Below are 22,067 nucleotides of genomic sequence, written 5' to 3' on the forward strand. Positions count from 1 at the left end.
ATAGACTAAGGAGTACTATACAAGTGAGATTATAGTGAGAAAGAGATTGAGTATTTCAATGGCCTGAGTAAGAAGGAATAAGACTTTTCACTTGGGTGGTAGAAATGAAAAGAAAGTGGAATTTAAAGGACACATAAAGAAGGAAAAAAAGATGACTTAATAGCTGATTGGATATGGTGAAAGTCATAGAGAAAAATCCAGAAACTCTCTATAAATTATATACCTTGAAGTACCACCCACAGATAGGGATAAAGTAAAAAGGTATATACTTAATTTGTGTGTGGTATATAATCAGTGTGTAGGGGGAGAAAGTGGCAAAAGCTCATTTGGGTGACCACCAAAATCATTTTTGATTTTATAAGTTAGCGGATAAGAAAAACACTGTTTATGGGGCACCTGGGTGGCTCAGTCGGTTAAGCGTCCGACTTCGGCTCAGGTCATGATCTTACCGTTCGTGGGTTCGAGCCCTACATTGGGCTCTGTGCTGACAGCTTGGAGCCTGGAGCCTGCTTTGTATTCTGTGTCTCCCTCTCTCTCTGCCCCTCCGCCGCTCATGTTCATGCTCTTTCTTTCTCTCAAATATAAATAAACAGTAAAAAATTTAAAAAGAAAAAGAAAAAAACTGTTTGATGGTGCAAGGTTCTTGGGTTTCTGCTGATCAACTGGTCAACTATATTGATTAACCAACATAGGATTGACCCTGCCTTTGATTTTCCCTGGCCCAGCTCTTTGAGACTCTACCCAATCCAATTGCATTTAACAAAATGTATTATGGCATTTTCTAAAAATGAGACTTCTTTGTATGAAGAATGGCAGTGGTACCCACTAAAAGAGCAAATATTATAAAATGGATACCTTTTCTAATATTATAGATTTCTAAATTTCTCTCTCTCTCTCTCTCTCTTTTTTTTTTTTTTGAAATTGTTTTAACTACAAGATTGGTTTCCCAGCTAAATTTTGAGTACACCATTTCACAAAGCTATTCTTGCCTGTATATCAAACATCTCTTAAATATGACATACTATTCCAAAGAGATTTGTATTTATGGCATGTGGTGGGGATGGGGATGACGTTAGTGGTTTTGTGGCTCTCAGGTCTAAAGATACTTTGTTCAACATTTTGACTTGCTTTTTTCTATCCTCAGAAAGAACTTTTAGACATCTCTGGCAATTAAGCCCAGTTAAAAATGTTTTCTCTTACAATAATTCCAAGAGAGGAGAGTTTAGTTTGGAACTTTCCTTAGACTTCGCACTATTGAATCCATAAGGTGAATTTATCTTTCAAAACCAGTTCGGTAGCAGCTGGGGAGGTGAGGACCTCATCACAGGGCATTGTTTAATGCCACTGGGACTATGTGGGAAGGAGAGTCCTTTTTCTTTTTCTTGGGCTTTTAAAATGTGGTCTAAGTTTCATCGGAAGCCTCCCTTACAAAAACACCATTAAACCAAAATTAAGGGCTCCATACATTCCAATGATAGCTGGGTGGTTCAGAATAACATATTTGCTGGCTGAAAAGTACCTATGAATAGCTCCTGGCCCTGCTGGAAGTCTTGTTCTCCAAGCCCATTAAGTTTATGCATTAGAGCACACAGACAGTGGCAGCTGCCTGACATCTCCCATTGTGCTCAAGGACTAGAAAGTGATAAGGTTAATGAGACTTTGTATTGATGCTGAACCAGAGTAGCAGGGCTAGGGAAGCACTGTCTTACAAGTTTTCCAATGATTTTAAAGCGTTAATAGGCTCACAACTGTGTTTAAGGAGAAAGGGTCTAATTTTGATAGCAATATAACCCTTAGAGAAAGTGCTTTTTATATTTAGACAATTTTAGAAGCATTTTTAAAGATTATTTATTTGTTCTGAGACAGAGAGAGTGCAAGTGGGGGAGGGGCAGAGAGAGAGGGAGAGAGAATCCCAAGCAGTTCCAGTGCAGAGCCCGATGTGGGGGTCAAACCCACGAAGCCGTGAGATCATGACCTGAGCTGAAACCAAGAGTCGGACACTTAACTGGCTGAGCCACCCAGTGCCCCTATATTAAAACTTTTAATGCTATCAATCATTAACAGGATTTTGTAAGGTTCTGGAAACAGTCTTTTTTCCAATATGAAGAGTTTGAGGAAATTCTGACCATTGGATAGAGGCATTTTTACCCCCCAGAGTTTGGGGGACAACTTTATGCAAGGTCTGTTCATTACCTGTTGTTACTGCACAGAGATGATCCTTCCTCATTTTCTGGGATGAAGACATCCAGTCCAGCTTCAAGTTTTCTAATACCCTAAATGACTGATGTTCAGAATGTTAGCAAGTGTTGGGTTTGGGAAGAGTGGTTGTCTCAGGTCCTCTGCCAGGAGTTTGACATTCATTATCTCATTTAGATTTCACATAAACATTTCAGTTTTGTAATTCTCAGCTCTGCCTGCATGTGCACCAAAAGCACGTTAGCTTTTTTTTTTTTAATTGCAAACATCTGCATATTATCCTTCGAGATTCAGCAGGTCCGAGCACCTGTATATGCATTTGTGATGCTGGTATATATCTTGTGTTTATGTAGATGACAAAAGCAATGCTCGATAAAGGGATATTGAACTGCTTTAAGCCACGTTGCCAGGGGAAGAATTATAATTCCTATGAAGCCTGAATGCTTCCAAAGCCCATGTGGTTCCACCACACAATGATTCTTCCCTCTGCTACCAACTCTTTGTGATTCGGGATGAGTTCAAGGGAAGTTCAACCCGCTTTGCATCAGGGGTCTGACATTTAGAAGATAGATGAATTTTAGATTATGATTGTAAATATGTGTGCAACTTTTAAAATCGCACATTTCCAAGTTGACAACATATGCAGTCCTCCACCATCATTCTAACACAAGCAATAAGTAAGCCCAGTACCAGTTGGTGTTAATAAAAGCCTTTGTAAAGGACTCCCTGTTTCCAGGCCCTCTTCTAGGTGCTTTACATGTGTCAAATATTTACTCTTTATAGCCACTCTATAAGGTAGATGGTAAAATTGTCTCCATTTCACAGACGGGGCAGTGAGGTTCTCAAAGTTTAAGAAATTCATTGGAATCGTGACTAGTAGTAGCAAGACTTGGCATTTAAACCTAGTCCTATTCTAAAGGCCACTCTAATAACTGCCATCCCAAGGACTGGCCAACTTTCTGTAAGGGGCCATATAGTAAATATTTTAAGTTCTGTCAGCATAGTTTCTGTCACAACTAGCTAACTCTGCCATTATACTACAAAAATATATAAGTGAATGAGTGTAGCAGTGTTCCAATAGCACAATGAAGAACACAAGGTCACTAAAATTTGGTTGCCATATAATTTATATGTTACAAAATATTATTCTTGGGGCGCCTGGGTGGCTCAGTCGGTTGAGCATCCGACTTCGGCTCAGGTCATGATCTCGCAGTCTGAGTTCGAGCCCCGCGTCGGGCTCTGTGCTCACTGCTCAGAGCCTGGAGCCTGCTTCGGATTCTGTGTCTCCCTCTCTCTCTGCCCCTCCCCCACTCATGCTCGCGCTCTCTCTCTCTCTCTCTCTCTCTCTCTCTCTCTCTGTCAAAAATAAATAAACATTAAGGGCGCCTGGGTGGCGCAGTCGGTTAAGCGTCCGACTTCAGCCAGGTCACGATCTCGCGGTCCGGGAGTTCGAGCCCCGCGTCGGGCTCTGGGCTGATGGCTCAGAGCCTGGAGCCTCTTTCCGATTCTGTGTCTCCCTCTCTCTCCGCCCCTCCCCTGTTCATGCTCTGTCTCTCTCTGTCCCAAAAATAAATAAAAACGTTGAAAAAAAAATTAAAAAAAAAAACAAACATTAAAAAAATTTTATTCTTATTTTGATTTTTTTCAACTACTTAAAAAGGTAATAAGGCTTTACATACATGGTCAGCAGGCAAGATTTGACTTGTGGGCCATACTTGCTGATACTCCTTATTGCAATTTCTCATTATTAAATCTTGGGAGACTATTGTGTATGGAAAGGAGCACTTGCCTCTTCTTTTGCTTTTTTATCGTTCAATTTATTAAGCTTGTAAATCATTAGGCAACTTTCCTATAAATTTATATACTACTTACATTTCTAATGAATATAAATATACATTCATAAATCCAGTATTCTAACCATTTAAAAGTTGTTTACCCAGCCAGCCCTGAATGTCAATAAAAATAACAATCTGATATAAGAGATCTTTTCAATACTTCAACTCGTGAGACAAATTAAATATGCACAGAATAGCTCAATTATTACAAATCGTATTGTTATACTGACACTTAAATCACTATATAGATATTGATACCTGGATTTATGGGCTTGAAAATTTGCATTTGCATTCATATCCTTGGATAGCCTAATCTTAGCAGTGTACCCCAAATAATATTCTTTCAAGCCAAGATATCAGGTTCTGATTTATTAACGATTTGTTCTTGGTCTGAAAATAAGGCCTGTTTTTAGCCCAAGGGGATTCAATTCCAAGTCTATACTAGTTGATATGGCTCCTCTTTTAGTACAAGTTCATGTGCTATTTCACAGACTTTCTAAACTGATTCCTTTTCTTTCACCTCCTCTTTTGTTCCCTTATCCATTGAGTTTGGGCTACAGATACCTCATATAATTATTTGCTTCACCATATCTTGTTAATACCTCATTATAATTAGTAGAACCATACAGAGATTTCCCTTCTAAGACAGCTGAGTCTGCACCTTCCACATCCTCTTACAGACATTCGATTGCACTACGGTCCTGCAATCCACCATTAAAACCTATTTCTAACCGATTGTTTTGTAGGGCCATTTCTGCTGACCACTCTTCTTATTTACAATACAGTTCTTGGTTTTCTGGTTCAGCTGGGCTCACTCATCATTCCTTTTGTCTACCATCCCCCGTCACACAGATAACAAATAATAAATATCTTTGATCACACATATTCTTAATAAAAACAAATAAAATCCTGAGATCAGCACACTCAGATATGTCAATGAAGCAACATGAGTTTGCTCCTTGATGAGTCACAAATGGCACCAGATTGAGTTGTCGCACAAAGAAAACTTTTATCTGCAACAAATAAAGAGATTACGGGGAGTGGCTTCCAAAGCCAAGAATTCCCGAGACAGAGTGAATGGGTTCCTTCGGCTTAGGGTTAGAATGAGTATTTAGATAGGGATGCCTTGTCATCCTATGTAGAGGTAAGCATAAAGTTGCACCTTAAAGAAAAATGCCAGTCCTCACATTGTATGTTATGTAAATGAGGCTGAGGCTCCTCCCTGGACAGAGATTTTAGCATAATGAAGTAAAGGTAGTTGTTGGTCCTTCCAAAGGTCACTCCATGGTACAGCTGCATGGGCGCTAGTCAGGGACTTAGCTCAAAAGGTGTGGGTGGTCTGGGCTGGTGGCAGGTCTTGTGAGGGCAGTCACCATCACCTGAGGGATGATTTCAGTTTCATTTGCCTGAGTTACGATGTAAGCCAAAAAGAAGAGTTTAAGGAAAAATGTTAGACAAAGATTAGTGAGTACAAGCAGGCAGGAAGTAAATATCAGGTGTTGGGGTCTAGCTGGTGACAAATTCAGTCACACATTAAAAGTAACATAAAAACATTTATTACACTTACCCTTCTTTTGCAAACAACTACCTTAATTTACATTTATGTAGTTTTTCCCCGTTTGGAGTTTGTTTATGAACTGAAATTTTTTCCATTGTTAAGCGTTTCTCAGTCTAAGCCCTGTAGTTTTAAAAAGTTTTATGTTTATGTATTTATTTTGAGAGAGAGAGTGAGAGAGAGAGAGAGAGCGAGCCAGCAAGCAGGGGAGGGACAGAGAGAGAGGGAGAGAGAGAATCCCAAGCAGGCTTCACACTGACTGCGTAGAGCCTGATGTGGGGCTCAAACCCATGAATCATAAGATCATGACGTGAGCATAATCAAGAGTCAGATGCTTAATGGACTGAGCCACCCAGGCACCCCTCAGTCTAAGCACTATTGACACTTGAAATTGTAAAATTTTTTGTGGGGAGCTATTCTGTGCATTGTGGGTGTTTAGGAATACCCCTGTCTTTACTCATCAGAAGCCAGTTCCACGTCCCCTCGTGGTAACAGCCAAAAAGTCTTCAGTCAATTAAAATGTCTCTCGGGTGGCAAATTGTCGCTGGGTAAGAACCCTTGTAATTAACTATAATTTTTTTTTTTTTGATCCTCAATATATCAGAATATAACAAATAGTGGCCCTTTTATTTGGCTCCATTGTTCTTTTACCACCATCGCGGGCATTTTTGAAACTACACCCACTTTAAGGAAACAAGAAGATTGTCTATCTTCATAATTCCTTCCCCTACTTCTTTAGGGAGTCTCAGATCTGAGTGTTAAAGTATGCATCACCTTTTGGGAGTTAATAGGTTGAATCCTATTCAGCAATGCCATTTGGATGATGGCTAAGGTAAAAAATAAATTTAAAGTCATAACTCCATAAAGATGTTTAAAAAACAGTATTTTTTTTCAGATTCTCCCCATTTTAAGATTATAATGCAAGCAATATTACCATAGTTATGATTCCATATTACTTGCCATATTCATATATCCATATTTTTTTCTTTCATATTATTGGTATAAGGGTAGAATGTCAATTTTATAAAACATATTCTGACAGATTTAAAGTTATATTATTGTCAGATTCAAAGTTTGGGGTGGATTCAGACTTGCTTGATAAACTGTGGGTCCTTTAAAGAAGTCAGAGAGAGGATAAGACTCCTGAGTTTACAAACACTAGGAGACAAACAGGATTCTGGGCAGAAGGGGGCAGAGTGAATAACAAGGCCTGTGTTGTAGAGGACCTGATGGCTCCTCGTTTGAGAACATGAGGTAGAGTTTAGCCATAGTCCCTGAATCTCTGTCTTTCAAACACCCAATTCCCCAAATGCTCGTGAGAGTCTTCATTTTGAGGAGATAGTTGTGTTATAGAAGATGGATTGGGTCATTAGGATCTCAGCAGCTCCATTTTGGTAACTCCTAAATAGTTTGGAGAAGCAGAACAAATTTATCTTAAGGCCCAAGGAGGAGAAATTTATTGGAATTCAGCGTTTCAAATGAGATCTATACATGGCAGCTACATTTCCTGGAAGCCCAGGAATCACAGGCAGGGAAGAAAAGCCCCACACGTTCACATTCAGACACCAGCTATGATTATAGATGTTAAGACCCTCCTTTCCTTCAGAAACTACTGCAGGAAATAACAGGAATGTCCATCAAAGGAAAACCAGGCTCCATGCTCACTGAGGAGGTGGCTAAGAACAATGGAATCTGAAGCACTCTTAAAGAGACCTATGTACCATACACTGAGGAATCTTCAATTCATATTCCACTTGTTGGAGTGTTTTCATCATTATTACATCATTTGATTCTCTCTACTAACTCAAGAAACAGGAAGGAATACATAATGTTACTCCTATTTTACAGGTAAGGACATAAGCCAGACAGTTAGCTTGCTTTAGATAATACAGCTTGTAAATTATATATCTTGAGTGAAAATCTAGGTTTTGTTGATGCTTAAGGTAGTGTTTGTCCCCATTATTTAAATGGTTTATGATCTTGGAGAAGTTACTTTGCAACTCTATGCCTCAATTCCTGTTTGGTATTGCAGGCATTATAATAATAGTTATAAACCCTAGATGGTGAAAGAATCAAATGAAATTTTATGTATGTGTGTGTGTGTGTGTGTGTGTGTGTGTGTGTTTGAGTGAGTGTATGATGCTTAACTTAGCACAGTGCCTATCTTGCAATCAGTTAGCAATAATCATCATAGTAAGACCACATAATAAAGAAACAGATTCATTTAGAGCACACAGAAAAATGAGTCTTTGCTAAAGCTGTGTATCCTAATGATAGCTAACATTTATTGTTTAAAATATGCTAGGGATTTTCAAGAGCTTTATAATAGTCAATTAGGTCTTTTCATTGGTAGAAAAAACTTTGAAATTAGGATTATTTTAATATCCACAGTACAGTTGATGAAATGAGATAGGGAGTGGCTCATCTGACATAGCTTGCCCAAGATTAGTGGTGAGGCTGGAAGTCAAGCCCAGGTGAGCTAGTCAAAGCTCACAAACTTGATTTGTTTGGTATGAACATGTATACACCATTTTCTACTAAAGTATACAGCTTAAGACAATTAGATAATCATATTTGTTTATATTTTGATCTATGGACTGTAGTTATAACAGTTATTTATGTATACTTTAGAGGCATAAATCTTGAAAAATTCATGGACCAGAATGATATTCAATACTTCCTTTTAGCTTCTAATCAATTATTAGTACTTACTTATAGTGTTTCCTCATCCTATTCAATGATACCTTTAACATACGGCGATATATGTAAAACTATTACACCTTTTCATTATATCATACCTGGTCAAATTCTAGGACTACACTTCTTAGGTATGCAACATTGTAATCTAGGTGTTTTTCCACATTCATCAATATTTTTATAAGCTAAAGTCATGTTTAAATTGACAGCAGGAACACATTGGATTAGAAAATTTAATCACCAAAGGCCAGTTAAAATTTAAGGGCTAATTATAGAGAATATATATTTTTTTAAAATGTGTGATTATATAGAGTGATGATTAAAATAACAATTCCATATGGTGCCCATGGAAATAGGCTCCATTGTTTTATGTCGCTTTCTTTTTAGAACTAGCTGTTGAAATACATGTTTGCTTTTCCCCAATCATAAGAATTGCTGAACACTCTAAAAGCACCAGGCCTGAGGCCAAGGTCCACTTCGTCTTGGTACAGGAAGAGCTGCATTCCATCTGTTCTGGCCTCGAGGAAGCTTGCACAAATCTATCTTCCCTTTGCGTGTCTTATGAAACTCCATGACCCTTTATGAAATCTAATAGAGGAATTCCATTTCCACCGGTGGAGGAGTGTCCATCAATAGCTTGCTGATCAATGGCTTTCCCCTGAAGGAAGCAGAGAGAAACAGCCAGATGAGAAAATGGACATACAGCATATAGGTTCTGAAAACAGGCCAATTATGCCACATCTTGTGTACTTTGTTTTAAATGATGGTGGTGATGATAAGAAAAGGGGGTAAAAGGAGGTACAGAGATATGTCTAAGCTGATTATTGAATTTATATTGCTTATTCAATGGGAATGTTTAAGAATCTGTTTTTGAGTGATGCTAAATTTGATTTAGAAGCATTGGGTCACATATAAACCTTGAAAATAGCCTACGAGTTGTTACTCCTGAAGATTTAAAATTAAATATGAATGACCCATGGTAATAAGGTCAGTTAATCTATGGCAAAGGAGGCAAAACTATCTAATGGGAATAAAGGTGATCTCTTCAACAAATGGTGTTAGGAAAACTGGATAGCTACATGGAAAAAATAAAAGCTGGACCACTTTCTTCCACACAAATATAAACTCAAAATGGATTTAAGATCTAAATCTGAGACCTGAAACCATAAACATAGGCAGTAATCTCTTCGACATTAGCTGCAGAAATGTTTTTCTAGATATGTCTCCTTTGGCAAGGGAAACAAAAGTGAAATTAAACTATTAGGACTACACCAAAATAAAAAGGTTTTGCACTGTGAAAGAATATAAATAAATAAATAAATAAATAAATAAATAAATAAAATAAACAAACAAATAAAACAAAAAGCCCACCAAATGGGAGAAGATATTTCTAAGTAATGTGTCTGATAAGAGGTTAATATCCAACATATACAAAGAACTTATACAACTCAACACCAAAACAAAAACAAAAACAAAAACAAAAACTAATAACCCAATTAAAAATGGGCAGAAGACATGAACAGACAGTTTTTTTCCAAAAGAAGACATACAGATTGCTAACAGACACATAAGATGTTCAACATCACTTATTAGCATGGAAATGCAAATTTGAACTACAGTGAGGTATCACTTCTCAGCTGTCAGAATGACTAAAATCAAAACATAGGAAAGGACGAGTGATGACGAAGATGTGGAGACAAAGGAACCCTCATGCACTGTTAGTAGGAATACAAAATGGTACAGCCACCATGTAAAATAATGGAAAATAGTATGGAGGTCCCTCAAAAAATTAAAAATATAATTACCATATGATCCTGTAATTCTACTGCCAGGTATTTACCCTAAGAAAACAAAACACTAATTCAAAAAAATGTATGCACGCCTATATTCATCACAGCATTTTTTACAATAGCCAAGATATGGAGACAACCCTGGTGTCCATCGATAGATGAACACATAAAGAAGGTGTGATATATATACATATACCATACATACATGGGCATACAATGGGATACCATACATATCCCATTGTATATATATGTGTATATACAATGGGATATTATGCAGCCATAAAAAAGAATGAGATCTTGCTATCTGCAACAACATGGATGGATCTAGACGGTATAAAGCTAAGTATAATAAGTCAGTCAGAGAAAGACAAATACCATATGATTTCACTCGTGTGGAATTTAAGAAAACAAAAGAATATAAAAAGAGATGAACTAAAAACCAGATTATTAAATACAGAGAATAAACTGGTGGTTGACAGAGGAAGGAGGGGGATGGGTGAAATAGGTGAGGGGGATTAAAGGTACACTTATCACAATGAACACTGAGTAATGTATAAACTTGTTGAATCATTATATTGTACACTTGAAGCCAACAGGACACTGAATGTTAATTATATTTGAATTAAAATAAATAAATAAAAATTAAAAAAAATAAACTTACGTATGAATGTTGCCTTCATGCCTGGCAACCCAGCAAACAGCATGTGCTTAGAACATAATGAGCAGTATCAACTCGTTTTATTGGGAAAAGCAATGTTCTTTCTGTAAATTTAACTCATAGTCCAGATATAAGATTCCATGAGTCTAGGGGCACCTGGGTGGATCAGCCGGTTAAGCATCTGATTTCGGCAGGTCATGATCTTGTGGTTTGTGAGTTCGAACCCTGCACTGGGCTGTGCTGACAGTTCAGAGCCTAGAGTCTGCTTCAGATTCTGTGTCCCTCTCTCTCTGCCCCGCCCCGGCTTGCGCTGTGTCTGTCTCTCCAAAAATAAATAAAACATTTAAAAAAAATTCCATGAGTCTAAAATTGGCTGGCAGAGACACTTTTTTTAAACCACATTCTCTGTCTGAAACCACTTCTGTATGGGGTGGCCATGGCAAAGCTCGATTCAGTGACAGGGCAGTATGCATTGCTGAATGGCTCCTTTCCTGAATTTTCACCAGTAAGGGAAGCTCGTTCTACTCTGCTTTGCATTTATCTATCACATCTAGATACCCTATTCTACTACCCCACCCCTCCCCCAAGAGAAGGGCATCTCTAGACCAAAGAGAATTATTTTCTGTCTATAAAGAATGTACAATGAGGTAGAAATACAAAATGCAGGTGGTATTTTACTATGGCATTTGGAAAAATCTGTTAACTATGTTGACTTTTATCACATTCCTGTGAGCCTGGATAACAGTGAAGGGGAAGAAATCCTCCACATTTTGGGGTTCTGGAGTACAGCTTAACCGCAAGAAACACTCTTCTCTAGATAACTTGGGTAAGACTCATGCATGCTCTTTGTTTACTTATGACATGACCAGACATAGACTCTCCAGATTCCTGTTCTCTGCCTCATAAATGATTTGATGAATTGTTATCCCCACCGATCCTTTGGAACCAAATGCTTATTAAGCAAATTTTGGTCAAGCTTCTCTTCTTGCCCCAGGTTCCTAGCTTTTGAGCCACTCTCAGCCTGGGCCATCTTACAGCCCTTCTTCAGAGCTCACCTGGGTATAGACTGAGTTCAGGGTAAATAGGGTAAAGCATTCCTTTTTTTTTTTTTTTTTAAGATTTTATTCAGTAATCTCTATACCCCACATGGGGCTAGAATTTATAACCCCAAGGTCAAGAGTCACATGCCCTATGAGGGAGCTGGTTGGGTGCCCCCAGGGTATGATAGGATTATTCCACCATCCTATCATACAAGCCCTTCATCCAACCTGCCCACACCCTGCTCTTTCTAGCTATATTCACTTCTCTCTGTAAGGGAAATGCCCTTTTTGACTCACTCCTAAGACGTTTGTTGATCTACGGTTAGCACTTTCTATTGTAATAGCGCCTTTTCTCACCTTACAACTATCCCCTTGAATAAAGACTCTACTAAGTCTGAATTTGTTCTTTATTTGACATTTATTTAATGATTACTTCCTAAAACGCGTTAGACACCAGTGATTTATTTATTGTATTTTTTAAAGAAAAAGTCCTAATTTGCTGCAACTGAATATAAAGGGCTCTATGAGAACATTTATGTTTTGTTAAGTTCCTCATTTTTCAGCCTGGCAGGACTTTTTAAAGAGTGAATTAGATGAATGTTTTAATGTATTGCAGTCATTTCCTTAGCTTTTAGCTAATGACCTCATCTGGACAAAGTAGATATTTCCATTTCTTATCAGTAATAATTAGAAATATAACTGGTGTTGTCTCATGCCCCCTGAAAATTCTCGAGGAGACTTCAATGACTTCAAAGGAGATGACTTTGTGGAAGTGATAAGGAATGGAATGAAGAAATTTAAAAGTAATGTCTTTGATTCCATAGTGACATGATTGTTTTTAGAGTTCCTTTAATATATAAACCTCTGTAGAATTACAAGTAATGCAGAAAAAAAATGGCCACTTTATAGGAAGAAAATTAGATCTTTCCAATTCAGAGGAAAAAGAAAAAAAAAAAACACAACCATAACCACAAGCAAACAAACAAACTAAGATCCCCAGAGCTAAAGCAGCTACATTAAATCTGCAGGGGTAGTATAGTGGGTGTATGGAACTCAAACCTTATTTTAGTTAATAGTTTTGTTTTCCTACACATTGAAACCTTTTATAAGACATTCTACACAAACTTAAAACCACTCAGTGGATCTTCATCTTCAATCTTTGCCCTTCTTGTGAAAGTAGACAGGAGAGCCATCTTCATAAAAATTAACATATCAATAAAGAAACGTTAAGGGGCTTGGCTTCTCAGAAAATCTATTATACTAATCCGCACAGACTGTAAAAGCATATTGTTTTATCATTTTTAAAATACTCTAAACTACATTTTCATTATCACATCCTTAATTTTGATGGGTCCTGTGGCATATGGCAGTGTTTCTCATGTAAACTTGACCCCGACCCTCCTGAATCAGGAACTTTTTTGGTGTGTCCCAATGATCCATATTTTCAACAACCTTCATAGATTATTCTTCTGCAGTCAGTGAACGACAGATAGAACATGACAGCATCAATAAAAGAGAGGTAAAGAAACATGTAGTCTGCTTTGCATAGAATCTAAGGAAATGTATAGATCTTCTCTCCAAAGCAATGCACACAGGAAGCTACACGTCATTTTGCCAATAAAATTCTAGGACATTCAGAAATGTCTTCAAGAGAGAGGCTAACATACAGTTTCTTAACAAAAGATTATTTGTTCCAAAGTTAAAAGCACCTCATTTACTTTATCCAATAGTCATTCTATTGATGAGGAAACTATAGCCAAGAGTGTTAATATTTGTGATTAAGGTCACACATACAGACTACTTACATTTTCAGGTTTCAACAATTTAAAAATCAAATTTAACTAGGTTCTAGGCAGGCACAAAAGTGATTTTCAAATAATTTAGTGTAAGATAACCATTTTCCCCAATGTATACGTAAAAATCACAGTCAGTAAATTTAGTTTGTGGATTCAATTTGAGAATAAATTAACTTTTTCCCTAGACATCATTCTTATTTATAGAGCTACTTACTATTGACTTTGAAAACATTAAAATGAATTCTGCTAGTTACATTTCATTTTAGTCTCAATAAAAATGCATTGACTCATATTGATGAAATGTATTGGGTGTGGTAGAAATGAATCCACCATGGTAAATTCAGTTTTCTGTTATTAGAAAGCAAAATGGAAATTTTAATTCCAGGCATTTCTTTATAATCATACTTTTTGTGTCCCATCATCCTTAATTAACCATTCCTCTAAATTTCGTCTCTTTAAGAAATTCATCTTATGAAATGTATTTGCACTTTAAGATATATATTGGTAAATATCCTCCTAGTCATGTTAATGAGAGTTAGTTCTAAAACTTTAGAAGAAAGAACGTAATCACTTGTATAAATGAGGAGAATATATGAACAGATACAGAATGATTTTCGAAGGGGGAAGGTCAATGTGGGGCACAACAATGAATTACAGAAAGCACCAGAGAGTTTCTAAAATGAAAGGAGAAACCGAAATAGGGAGAGAGGGCAAATTGAACAAACACAATACAGAACAAAGTAGACATCTCAATCTTGCCCTGCAGTTTCTTCTATCATTATTGGGTTAGGAGATCCTCCTATGCCTACATTTCCCATAAATTACTTTAAATTATGTTCCAAATTTAAATTATGCTAAATATTGGTAGTAACTGTGTACACCTGTGCTTCACTGTTGGATGTTCCTACTCTGATGTACTCTATAAGCATTTACAGCTTTAATGAGGCTGTTTATTTGTAATTGGTCCCCATAGGAATCTGCTGCTGTATTTCATCCAATTTGAGTTATTTTCAGTTTTTCTCTGGAGACATCATTTGAAATAAAATACCTGAACTTACATACAAAGAAATATATGACATTTTTAAATGACAAATAAACGACCATGCTCTAATCCTGCCTTCAGAATTTCACACTTAATATTTCCCACACCACTGCTGTTTTCCTTACCTGGCCACTTGCACTCAATTTTCCATAACAAAAGAGAGCATCAGCTCTAAGTAAGAAGATTTAAATTGATAACTTCTCCTTAACTTCCTTTGCACTTCATCTTGGGCAAGTCAATTTCTGTGCACGTCGGTTCGTGTATCTGTTAAATAGAAAAAAGTTAGATCTTCTAACCTCATGTGGCTATTGCAGAGGTGCAATGAGATAAGGAGGTTAACAGAGCTTTGTGTTTTGGAGATGAACATACATATTCTGAAATCCAAGCATATTTTGGGTTTTCAAGGGTGTTCAATGTTTCTTACCCTTTTTTTTTTTTTGAAAGCACAAGTGTTCTTGTTTAATCGATAAAAACTTTGGATTCTGATTTTTTTGTCTTTGTTTTCTCTTTTGTGTTCACACTGATGAACACAAGTTCTTTCGGTCCAATGACCAGATTTTCACCTGTGAGCTTCTGTTATTGGATGTTCTGTAATATAGTTGTTTCAAGTGTCTGTTTTGATTATTTATTTCCTTAGCTTACCCTTTTTAGATAATAATAGTTTTTAACCTCATCATTGTGGTCTTAGATTTTTTAATTTGTTTTCTATTTTCTTGTCTTTATATATTCCTCTGGTCATTCCATTATGTTTTCTTACAAAATGAACTCCTTATTTCATTTCTTTGTTTTTCTTTACTAAATTTCTTTCTTTTATTTCTCTTTCTTTACCATCAACCCCCCCCCCCCCACTTTCTTATTAGCTATGGTCTTTATCATTGATACCATGTTGCTGTGATGTATCACTTGTCATTTGTTCAAATTCAAGGTGGTCAGCCCTTCTACTTACTGTATCTTGAAAGCCATTTTTCTTACATCAACTCCCTACTTATCTGGGACTGTTGGTCTTCCCTCTGAGCTCCAGTTAGAGGAGTATTTTATCCTGTTTTTTTCAGTTTGGGCATGTGGAGGAATCTCAATTTGGTCTTCTGTTCTTTCTTCTATGTACCTCTAATGGGATCTTACTCTTCAGTCTATTTCTTATCCTCTTGTATATAAACTCAACAATGACAGAAAATAAATCTGTAGTCCTTTTATAACTTAGTTAGTAGAATTCTGTGGATTCTCTATGTGACCCCACATAGAGATATCTAGTTATAAAGACAAGGAAAATTAGCATTGTGCTTGCATGTTTTTTGGTGATGTATTCAATTATTTCATACTCTCCTCTAAGCACCATGGTGACATATTTCACAAAGGGAGCTGTTCTGGTATTGGTGGGTGTCTGGTAAGTAATACACTTTGGTATCATGAAATATAAACTAGGTAAAAGCTGAATGCAAAGGTAAGGAATTGAGAAGAATATCTTCTCTTTTATAATTGGGAAGGGTGAATTATTAGGGCCTCATCTCAGACTGAAGGAGAAACCAAGCTTTCATTTATTAATCTGACTTACATGGAAACAAAATAATCTGAATTAAATATGTAAAAACAATGCATACAATTTAAGATCCCAAAAGATCCCTCTTTTTGGCATCTGGAAACTATTTCCACTCCACCTTTGATATACAGTATCTTTTAAGGTCAAGTGAGTCAAGCTCTCTAATATTTAAAATAAATGGTAAAAGAAAATTGCTAATATCTCAGCATGGAATGGTGACAAGGTATAGTGCTTGTATTTACCTTTCAGACATGATTAGACACCTTTACTGTATTCTTTGCAATCTACATCTTCTTTTGATTTACTAAGAAATATTGATTTGATTCCATAAGAGAAAAATGTCATTTATTCAAAACAAAACTTCCCTGCAGGTTTTTTTTTTTAAGTGTCAGGTTGACAAGTGTTATAAAATAATAACCTTCTCGTCTATTATACATTCTCCCTCTTTCTCTGCATAACAATAGATGGATGTGATGAGGGGAGGGGTTGAATCCAGAGCAGATGTGTTTAACATTGTTCTCTGAAGAATGACTGTATAGTCAATAACACTTTAGTCTCCAAAAATATGATTGAAGAGAGGCAGCATTTTACCTAGAGGGCAAATGAGAAACAAGAATGATTCTCAAGTGATTTTTTTTATACTTAGATGAATCCTTTAATACTCTCTACCAAATCCACTTAGTGATAAAATCCCTGTAACAGCACTTGATTGTGTGCAATATTTCAACCTGAGATTTTTTTTTTAATATACTATAATGCATACATGGAGTGTGGCTCATGTCTGTGGGTGATAGCTGAACATAAAGGCTGCCTCCATGGTAGATAATAACATTTATGACAGGAAGAATGTTGAAAATGGAAAAAATATATTTTAACAATACTTTCAAGTACCCAAAATACTGAAGAAAAAGGCTTTGGGAGATATTTTTGTTGTTGTTATCCAGATTTCACTGTCATTGTCAGCCAATTTCTTACATGCAGATATAAACCTTTATTAAACTTCCTTTTTCTCTAAGAGTATGAAAAAATACATATATTTTGCCTATTTATATATTAATCATAGAAATATTTTTCTTTATAATAAAAATAATGTATTTCATTATACTTTTGAGGAAAAGAGACCTGATGAGAATAATTCTGTGGAATATTTGAAGAAATGGCACATTAGGAAATAATAATTCAATAGTTCTTAAAAGTATTTTCTTGTGGAAGTCTAGATAGAGGCTGTTTGAGTGAATATATATTCATGTGAATGAACTGTTTTTCTATAGGAGGAAGATAGAATCAGGATGCTTGTCGGTGGTCTAAGGGAAACGTCACAGGTGTGTTCCTCCCTACTTCCTTAAGAAAATGGACCATTAGAAATAGGATTCATAAGATTCTATACCTATACCTGCTTCCTTTCTCCACAGCTCCAAGAAGTAGGAATCTATCTATCTATTTTCTATCTATCATCTATCTATTTATCTATCTATCTATCTATCTATCTATCTATCTATCCATCCATCCATCTACTTATAATGATAATCTGGAAATTGTATGTTTAAAGTCCTTCCCTTGATATCAATGTAGTTTGTAACTACTGCTCAGATTTTGTTATCAGCAGCATCTTCAATTTGTTCATTTGGGAATTCTATTATTATTCTAAGTGAAAGATTTTCATTATGTTGAGAGATCTAGTATCTCATGTTTTACATTATCATCAGAAGTTCATTATGGGACTAGAGTCTAGATAACATTAATTCTAATGGCCTAGAAAAGAGAAAAGTTTGGGAGTTTAAGGCAATATAAATAGGAAGTTATTTTAGAAAATGTTATATATAGATGTGTGTATATATATATATGGAAAATATATATATATATATATGAGGTGATCATATTTAATCTTTAAAAATTTTATCCTCATCGTTCTGAAATTATTAACAACATATAAAATGCTTATTATGTGCCAGGCACTGTTTCAAGTGGTTTACAATTGGTACCTCACTTAATCTTTATGACAATCAGAGGAGAGATGTAGTATTATTTTTTAAATGTTTATTTATTTATTTTGAGAGGGGGTGGGGAGTCGGGGAGGTGCAGAGACAGGGAGAGAGACAGAATCCCAAGCAAGTTCTGCTCTGTCAGTGCAGAACCCGATGGAGGGCTCAGTCCACCGAATCGTAAAACCATAACCTGAGGGGAAACCAAGCGTCAGACACTTAACTGACTGAGCCACCCAGGCACCCCGAGACAAATATTACTGATTGCTTTCCAATTCAATCCAGTGAAGACACGCAGGTGGAGAGAAGTTAAGTCACTTGCTTGGATAGCATGGATACCTCCAGAAAGCAGAGGGTGAGAAACAGGCTTGTATGCACATAGTTTATGAAGGAAACAAAATTAAAAAGCAAGAATAAAGAATGAGGAGAATAAATAAAATAACCCTCTAACCTTACTTATATCTTGTAGACCTCAGATATGATCCTAAATGTACTGTTTCTGTTGTATCATGGATTGTGTAGCACCACTCAACTATACGATTTCGTGATTCAGACAATAACTGACTCAAGATGAGCACAGAATTATCTATTCTCTCATGATAAAGAACATTAGCATTCCAGTCTTCTGCCACAGAAGGATGATGGCTTCCATCAGAACCCTAGGGCTCTGCAATAACACTTGTTGGTAATTTCCAGAGATTCCACGCAGCGTCCGTATTCACCAGAGCTACATATAACATTATCAGATCTGCTGGGTCATATGACTGGCATGGCTGAGTAGATATCTTTATAGCCTGGGACCTGCTACAGAGGCATTTCTTATTCTTGGCCTCACTTAATTTTTTAAATTTATTTATTTTTATCTTTTTTGAATGTTTATTTTATTATTGAGTGAGAGAAAGAGAGAGAGAGCAGGGGAGGGGCAGAAAGAGAAGGAGACACAGAATCTGAAGCAGGCTCCAGTCTCTGAGCTGTCAGCACAGAGCCCATTTCGGGGCTCAAACTCACGAACCGTGAGATCATGATCTTAGCCAAAGTCAGACACTTAACCAACTGAGTCACCCACCCACCACCCACCACTGAGGTCCCTTTTGGCCTCACTTAAAATTGATAACCCTTCAAATGCCCTGAGAATAGGTTGGAGAGTTTTTCTCCAGCTCAGTACATACAGCTTCAAAATTCCATTGAGACCTACCGAGTGCTATACCACTTTGTGATTTATTGATAGGGGAATATGGTGCAACAACTTGTCTTTTAGCTAAGATAGGCTATCCTGGCTTGCCTTAGACCAGCGCATTCCTAAAAAATTTTACATATGTGACAGCTCCTGAATCTTCATATTTCCCCTTTTATTTCCAGCATGCCTATGTTTTAAAAGTATTCAGAGTACTTGCTACTTCCTACTTGTCTGGTCGGTTTTGCATAATGCTGTAATATTATGGACAAATGTGATCTTTAGAAGAATGTTAAGACTGTAGGATAGCTATATATAAGTAGTTGGCTATTTCTGTCCTATGTCATTTAGTATAAAACAAAATATTATTTTATTTAAAAACAGGGTTTTTTTGTTTCATTGTTTTGTTTTGTTTATAATTAGGTGATTCTCTTCCAATGAATTATAAATTCATCGAGCACAAAATAACATAAACATTTTATCCTTACATAGAGCCACAAATATTATTAAAACATTTTGCTTATAGTTGACATAAAGATGGTGAATTGATTTGAATAAAAACTAGCTTAGTGATTATGAAGATAATAATTGAAATATATAACCTGGGGAAGTGTTAAATTGAATTAAGGAAAAAAATAGGAAAATACATGCACCAAAAGTGAGACAAAAAGAGGAATTAAAAAATATTTTTAATATGCTTGTAATGTGTTGACCTCCTGTGCTTTGTCTAGGATAAAGTCAGCAACGTGATGCTCTTGCTTAAGGAGCAAATGCCATTAGTGACATTCAGAAGTAAGCTGAGAATATTTAGGCATGGCTGTCTTCATTCTTCAATAATTTTGTGTTAGCACCAGAAAAATACAAGGCATCATTTTCAAGTGTATTTTTATCCAATTATATGGCTTTGCCATGGAAACAGCATAATTGAATTAAATATTTTTTTTAAAAAATAAAGAAAATAAACATCCTGAGGTTATTTTCATATAAAATATTCAGTATTTCCTCTTTATTTCAACAGCTGCTGCAGTTATTAAAAGACCAACTCCATTTCCATTGCTATATGTTCACAAAATCCTTTCCTACATTCCAAATTCATATTCTGGAATTGGCATACATTGCTGCTATGCATCACATCACAGCATCTATTTAAAGTGAGGGACCAATCATGTCCTTGGATCAGAATAATTCTAGTCTTTCCTCTGGAGGAGAATTGCTACAATGAATATAAGACATAAACTCTGATAGGCATTTAATAACAAGTATTTTGTGCTTTATAACAAAGTCTTAATTCTCCTCCAAATATGTTCAGTGTGTAAGTTTAAATAATATTAAAAATTGAAACCAAGTAAGAGCAATAAATTTTTTTCTAATTTGAATGGCAAAACTGATTCAGCTTTATACTTAAGTTTTTTCCATTATATTTTTATTGTGAAGCATTCTAAATATTCAAACACTATAAAATAAGTATTTTTTAAATTTATCTTTGAAAATCTTAATGTTTTATCATTTTTTATATTATTAAACACACACACCCATTACATTCTAGATATAGCTTTAGTATCCTCTCTGTTCCCATTTCTTTCCCATTATCCCATAGGCAAAAATTATTCTCATTTTGTGTTCTTATTCTCATGCATGTATGTACACACATATACATTATATATACACATTGCATACATATGCATTATATATGACATATACAGTTATAAACATTTCATTGTTCTACTGGTGTTAAGACTTTCTGGTATTTTCTCATGATTATCCTGGAGTTATGGATTTGGAGGAAGAGTACCATATAGTAAAATGATTTCCTCATCTCATCATATCAGAGAGCTACTGATTTCAACTTGACTTCTCTTTAGTGACATTATCCTTAATCATTTGGTTAAGGGGGTGTCTGCCAGGGTTCACTACTACAAAGATACTATTACTCTCCCTTCCACACTATTCGTTGGAAGTGAGTTACCAGGTTCAGACCACACTTGAGACAATTAAGTTTCCTTACACTATCTCATGTTCCTGTGATAAAAAATGCTAATCAAGTACAACAACTCAATCTAAGCAACCCATTAATGACCTAGACATTTCATGAATGAAGTTTGGGATCACCCCATCAGGCAAGGAACCATAACAAGCAGAGGCACTTACTGATAGCTAAAAGAATATGGAATTATTAAGGGAAGAAGAAGGTTTAAATATCTGCTACCATCACATGATTAGTCACAAAAATAAAAATTACATGCTTTATGAATACTCCTTAATTATTTTTAAAAGAATATGTGTGTGTTATATGTGTGTGTATATAATTTATCAGAGTTACATTAAAGGATATCAAAGAAGGACTCAGACTCAGCTAGAAAATGAATAAAAATCGCCCAAGGATGGATAAAGTGACTGTGTATTATTGTATGGTGAAAGTTGACTGTTTTAAGTTTTTTTTTATTTTTTATTTTTTTTATTTTTATTTTTTTTTTTTTAATTTTTTTTTCAATGTTTTTATTTTTGGGACAGAGAGAGACAGAGCATGAACGGGGGAGGGGCAGAGAGAGAGGGAGACACAGAATCGGAAACAGGCTCCAGGCTCCGAGCCATCAGCCCAGAGCCTGACGCGGGGCTCGAACTCACGGACCGCGAGATCGTGACCTGGCTGAAGTCGGACGCTTAACCGACTGCGCCACCCAGGCGCCCCTTAAGTTTTTTTTTTTTAATTCTCACTTCTCTTTAATCACAGAATTTTAGTTTTTATGAACAATCATAGGACATTT

Source organism: Prionailurus viverrinus, chromosome B1 (assembly GCF_022837055.1).
Source record: "Prionailurus viverrinus isolate Anna chromosome B1, UM_Priviv_1.0, whole genome shotgun sequence".
NCBI classification, from domain to species: domain Eukaryota; kingdom Metazoa; phylum Chordata; class Mammalia; order Carnivora; family Felidae; genus Prionailurus; species Prionailurus viverrinus.